The sequence below is a fragment of the Hipposideros armiger genome, unplaced genomic scaffold, assembly GCF_001890085.2.
Source record: "Hipposideros armiger isolate ML-2016 unplaced genomic scaffold, ASM189008v1 scaffold_219, whole genome shotgun sequence".
Classification (NCBI taxonomy): domain Eukaryota; kingdom Metazoa; phylum Chordata; class Mammalia; order Chiroptera; family Hipposideridae; genus Hipposideros; species Hipposideros armiger.
In genome coordinates this window covers 1,036,788-1,043,791 of record NW_017731569.1, presented here as the reverse complement: position 1 = coordinate 1,043,791, position 7,004 = coordinate 1,036,788, and positions in this window count along the sequence as shown.

The following is a 7,004-nucleotide window of genomic DNA, read 5'->3' as shown; positions in this document are numbered from 1 at the left end:
TCTTCAGACGAGGAGCCTAAACCAAGGACAAGTTTCTGCGCACTCGGTGACGCACTTGGGCTCTAGGCTAGCACAGGGCTCTGTATTAAACGTGTTAACATGGACTTTTAATGTCTACTGTGACTTTTCTTTCCACTAAATACCCCGCGTGATATCTAAGACCTGTTTTTGGTTTGTTTGTTTGTTTTTTGTTTTGGGGGGGGGGTGCTGCCCTTTGCTCTTTTTTTGTTTTGTTCTTCAATGTCAAGTCCACATCCTTCCCAACACGGAAGAGCACGACACTTCCTTCTCAAGCCCTCTCGCTGTCCTAGGATAGGACTAAAATCCCTCCCTTATGGTCTTGAGCAGGGGCTCTTCTCTCTTCCTGCTATGTCCTCAAGTGTTATGGTCAGGCCATCTCAGGGATTTGTAGACTGTTGAGAGACCTGGTACCTATGGGGGACAGGAAAATAACCAGAAAGCTGCCATACAAATTCAGGATGATATTTCTCAGGCAGAGCCATCAAATAATCTTTTCGTATCCATCCTTGAACTCACATTTTATGGGATAGCGAGAAATAATAGAGACTGATGGTTTTTCCCAAAGATTTTATAAAACAGAAGTCAGAAATTCAAGCTGTGTGGTGCACGTTTTATGACTCTGCTGTCTTACAGGCAACTGGTTGGATCTGTGAAATTTCTGACCCAGAAGGAACCATTTCATGTAGCAACTCATCTACAGACGAGGTGGCTTGTTGGATTCACAGCTAGTGAATGGCATACATGGGACCGAATCTTGAATTTCTGACTCCTGTGCAATGCTTTTGGGAAAGTGAAAGTGGGAAATCAATTTGTATTTTAAAAGGTGAATTTTAAGTGTGAAATATGGTCTAAAGAACATGCTAAAGGAGTAAGGCGAAAGGAATGAGAAATATGGTCTAGGGTTGTGAGTGCTGATTCCAAATCTGGCTATTTTGAGCACAGTATCCTCCCCGTCTGGGTAAAAACAAGGTCAACATCCAATTGCTTCAAAGCTGACCTAAGTAACAACATACAGTGTTATGTGAATGAGGAATTCCATAGGTGCTCCATACATTCATTTGGAGTATGACTATTTTGCTCAGTTTTGAACCTGCCTTTCCCATACAAGCCTACTTCCCACCACACATAGAGACCCTACAGATGGGGCCACTTTCTCTCCCATTTACTCACTATCTTCACCACCACTTGTGTTCATCTTTCTTCCACTCAATCCTACATGTCTACTTTAAGCCTCACTGAGATCTGCCTCTTCCTTTTTCTCATAGCACTGTAACACTGTTAAACATCATTGAGCACTTGATCACATACAGAGTTTTATGGGTCCCTATTGATTTCATGTGAATTTCTTTTTCAGGATAGGTACCATCCTGAAAACGTGTATGTTGTTGTGGTACCATCACAATACCTGCCACAAGTTGAGCTCCAGAAATATATTTTATAGATTTGATAATTACATTTTAAGTTATTGAATTATATTTTAGTAACTCTATCTGTAGGGCTCAAGAGCAAAAGAAAATAATTTTAAGATAAAACATACACAATCCTCATCTGGAATTTAAAATACAATTATTGGCTACCAATTATAGGGCCTACTAACTATATTAGGCACCTCATTTGCAGGGACTCTTTGACTCCCTCATAGCAGTGTTTGAGTTAGGAATTGTTTTTCATGATTTTACAGGTAGTGGAATGGAGTCTTAGAAATTCACTCAAAGTCACATGGCTCGTTAGTTGTGGACTATGATTTGAATCCAAGACTATGTGGTTACACAGACTGTGCTTTTGATTAATTTAATTACATAGAGTCTAAAAATATTTTTTTTCCTATTTTGAGAGAACAGTGTTTTAGACATTGGTAATATTTAATTGAAGTTTTACCTTAAATTGAGTGAAAATGTGAAGGTAACCATGTGAGAGATCTATTATTTGATCCTCGTGAATGACCTTAATCAAGTCACAAGAAATTGAGTCAGTTTTTCCATTTGTAAAATTGAGGGAAATGATTAGATGATCTCTAAAGCTACTTCTTGCTCTAACACATCAGCCTGACAAACTAACTGACCCTGAAGAACAGAAAAGTGAGAACAGACCTTATGCAAGACTTTTTCTTTCTTTTTTTTTATACTTTCTCAATTCATGCCTTGAGCAATATACTACCACAGGTACAAGGAGTTTTTTTTTCACCGTATGAAATCCCTTATTGATAAATTTATTTGTAAATTTACCAGTAGTTAATGTTCTGTATAAATTTCATTTGTAAATAGGAACAAAAAAGTTGTATCACATTTGAATACTCCTTTACCGAAAACTTTTGAGTTTGCATTAATGTTGTATTTAGCATTTATGAAGAATTTTTTTCTTTTTTGACTTAGTAAATGTGGAATCTTTCACAAAGCTGCTTTTATTAAGACACTTTTTGAGGTGTCCTAGGAAGTGTATCAAAATCTCAGACTGGCTAAAATCACCCATCAAAGACAGAAAAGGTGGTGAAGGACAATGTCCCACTATCCCTTTTAAATACTTTAAGTGGAAGGTCCTGAAGACATGGCTGAATGCACTTCAGAATTCATTCCTCAAAGAGCTTTGCCATGGGGAACTCGCCCACAGCAAACTTTTTCCCCTGGTAAGAGAACAAAGAAAAGCCCTTTTAGCCACAAAAAAGCTAATACTTTTATGTAGTCCCCTTGATACGTATGTTCCCTTCAAAGTCTACCTTGCATTCTCTAAATCATGAATGCTTAGGGACAAGGTGTGTGAAAAACACAGAAAGAGTTGGCTCAATTGCTTCTCTACACATTCCCAAAGGAACAGAACCAATGATCAAATAGTGGTTGAAGAAAAGAAGATTCAAAATGACTGCAGAAATCAATAGGAAACAGCCTGAGCATTTCTATTTCTTTGGATTTTTCTCTTATATTATGTGACTGTAGCACTTTGGGCCATATGGTTAAGGATGCATTTTAAATTCTTTTTAAATTAAGGTATGATTTATGTATAGTTAAATGGACAGGGCATAAGTGCACAATTTAAAGAGTTTTGACAAACGTATACATCCCTGTGATGCATACTTAACGAGACTTTTATGAAAATGCATTTATCCTTCCAAAGTAGCAAAATTTGAATATTTTGGATTTGGACACTATTCCTATTAAAATTTTAATTATGGTATTATTTCTGCTTTGGAAACTTATTTTTACTTATTATCAGCTTCTGTAAACTGAAACATGATCCATAAATTAGAGGTGTGATTATAAATGAGAAAATCTAAGATCTGAATCTTTATTGATGGTTGTGTGATAGTGCCTAGTTGTGGTCCATGCCCCTAAAGTCATGAAAATTTGATAGCTTATAATAACTAGAAATAAGTCATAACCATTTCCTTTTTGCTTACAGAATATTATTAGAAACAGGAAGATCGCACTTTCTCTTTTCTGTCTGAGAAAAGCAGCGTAGTTCAGCTACTTCTACTAGTAAGCAGGCTATGGTCTGCTTTAATTAAAAGATTTAATTAAAAGGTTTGTTCTCCTGGTTACAACTTAAGTAATTTTTATATTGCATGCTTTGATGTATTTTTTTTTCTTTTTTGACCAGCATCAGTAAAAAAAAGAAGGTAACCTGGTCTACAAACTCTTTAAAACTGTTCACAAGAACTCTTAGGCACACTTTAAAAATGTATTAGAAATTCCAGGCTAAGCAGGCAGTCCAACCTGTGCTTTCATGGTTTGTCATTGCATGCTTGACATTTATATAAATTATTCTTAGCCATTCAGTCATGGATAAAATACTATCACTTTATTAGACCAATTCAACTATGTGTAAGGTACTCCTTTGGGGGGCTGTTATTTCATATGGTTTATAATTTATGATGACTTTATGGATCATCTCTATTTTCTTTCATTTTCACCTTTCCTTATTTCCATTCTTCTAGTATCCTAATGATATGTCCACAGGGGTGTGAAATAGTCAAAGACAGTTATAAAGAGAAGCTTGGGAGTTTAACAATTTATTGCTGAATAAAGGAGAGTTTTTATTTCTTTAAAGAAAGGAAAAGTTCTTCGCATTACAAAATAGAGTATTCTAAAATACTGTGCTTGCCTCCTTTCATGATCACATAAAAAAATCACAACTAAACTACAGAACGACCATCATTGAGAATCACCTGAAGTCTAGCTGAACCGAAACCCTACAACTACAGACATATAGAAGAAGCCACCTTGAGACTGGCAGGAGGGGCAGAGGCCAGCATGGGCTGGTCCCAAACTCACGTGTGACCATTAAAAATAGGGAGGGATAGCTCAGCGCAGAAGTCCCCCCAGGAGGAGTGAGGGGTCTCAGCCCCACACCAGGCTTCCCAGCCCAGGGTTCCCAGTGCCAAGGAAAGAAGTCCCATAACTTCTGGCTGTGAAAAACAGCAGAAATTGTGGCTCAGTGAGACGAGGTTGGCTGGAGTCTCAGGCCCTGCCCTTAAACGTCCCTTGCACAGACTTACTCACTGATGGACTCACTCCCTCTGAGCTCCATCACTGGCGCAGCTCAAAAGGCACCAGGGACATAGAGGAAGGAACTGAGTTGTCTGGCTTCAGAATGAGGGCTGGAGGGACAGCTTTCTTCTGGACTGAGGAGCTGGCAGAAGCCACTGTTTCTTTGTTGAGCCCTTCCCACTCCCAGCGTGAAGATACAGGCAGCCGCCATGTCTGATTCTCCATCAACCTGGCTAACACCGCTGATTAGTCCCACCCTCCCTGATAATTCCCTGAGACTCCGCCTCACCAATTTTCAGGCCTACCCAAGCTGCTTCCAGTGGCTTTTCCATACAAACAACCTGTCTTGGCTCATGCTGTGGAGCTTACTAAAATCTCTAAGGTTCTCAAAACCCAAACAAATAGTATATAGCTTTGGCATTTCCCGTACCCCTTGCCTATTATCCCCAAGTTTGGCACTAGTGACAGCTAGCCTTAGTTTGTGGCTTGGCTTCTCTAGGCAGCTCCAAACACAGCACAAGTGGTGGCCATCTTCAGATTTCTTTGTGTGTCACTCTAGGTGTCCTCAAGCAGGGCACAGGCTGTGGCTAAACTGTGACCTACTTCAGGGCCCCTCCCAGGAGGCCCCGAGGCTGGCTTTGGATCAAGGTGGAGCACCACCTGGCTGCCTCCAAGGATGACACACCCAAAGGGAAGACTAGGCAGGCACCAGAGCCCTGCTAAAGTTAATCCTGCTCCATAAAGCCAGCCCCTACACAACAGCTCCTCCTCTGTATTCATGGCCAGTCCTCACAAGCAATCATTCTGAGGATCAATCCCTCCTGTTGATGTGCAAACAGCAACCAAGGCTCAACTACAACAGGAGGGCACACACAACCAACACAAGGAACACAAGTGGAGCACCCAGCTCAGGTGACCAGAGAGACTGTGCCACTGGGCTACACAGGAAACCTACTACATAAGACCACTCTACCAAGACAGTGATACATAACATCCCTACCTAATACATTGAAACAAACACAGAGAAGCAGCCAAAATGGGGAGAAAAAGAAACACGTCCCTAGTAAAGAACAGAATGAAGGTCAAGAAAAATAACTAAACAAAATGGAGAAAACAATCCACAAGATGCAGAGTTCAAAACACTGATTATAAAGATGCTCAGTGATTTCAGGGAGAACTTCAACAAAGAGATAGTGAACATAAAAATGGAGATAGAAAATATAAAAAAGATCTAGTCAGAAATAAAGAATATAATAACTGCAATGAATAATGCATTAGAGGGAATCAACAGTAGATTAAAATGAAGCAGAAGATCAAATTAGAGATTTGGAAGACAAGGTAGCTGAAAGCACACAATGAGAACAGCAAATACACAAAAGAACCCAAAATAATGAGGACAGTTTAAGAAACCTCTGGGACAACATCAAGCATACCAACATTCTCATCATTGGGGTACCAGAGGAGAAGAGAGAGAGCAAGGAATTGAAAACTTATTTGAAGATATAATGATTGAAAACTTCCCTAACCTGGTAAAGGAAATAGACATACAAGCCCAGGATGTGCAGAGAGTCCCAAACAAAATGAATCCAAAGAGAACCACGTCAAAACACATCACAAGTAAAATACCAAAGGTTAAAGACAAGAAAGAATCTTAAAAGCATCAAGTTGTTTATCTGTAAGAAAGCTCCTGTAAGACCATCAGCTGATTTCTCAACAAAAACTTTGCAGGCCAGGAGGGATTGGCATGAAATATTTAAAGTGATAAAAAGCAAGGACCTACAACCAAGATTACTCTACCCAACAAAGCTATTGTTTAGAATTGAAGTACAAATAAAGAATTTCCCAGACCAGATAAAACTAAAGGAGTTCCTCATCACCAAACCATTATTACAAGAATTCTTAGAGGGACCTCTTTAAGACTAAATAAATAAATAAACAAAAATAAAATAAAATAAAATGGCAATAACTACATATCTATCTACAATTACTTTAAATGCAAATGCATTAAAAGCTCCAAACAAAAGATAGGTAGGTGAGGGTCTTATTTTCTTATCTGAATTTTCTTACCCATTCAGATAAGAAAACAAGATGCTTACATATGTTGCCTAGAATACACTTACTTCGGATCAAAAGATACACACAGACTAAAAGTAAAGGGATGGAAAAGATATTTCATGAAAACAGAAACAAACAAACAATAAAAGCTGGGATAGCAATGCTTGTACAAGGCAAAGGCTTTTAAAACATAGGCTATAACAAGAGACAAAGAAGGACCCTAGAATTCCACTTCTGGGTATTTATCCGAAGAAACCCAAAATGCTACTTTGAGGGAACATGAGCATCCATATGTTCATTGCAGCATTGTTTACAATGGCCAAGATGTGGAGGCAGCCTGGGTGTCTGTCGATGGATGAATGGATAAAGAGGAGGTGGTACATATATACAGTGGAATTTTGCTTGGCTGGCCAGGTAAGGAAATGGGTTCTTGCCATCTGCAGTGTC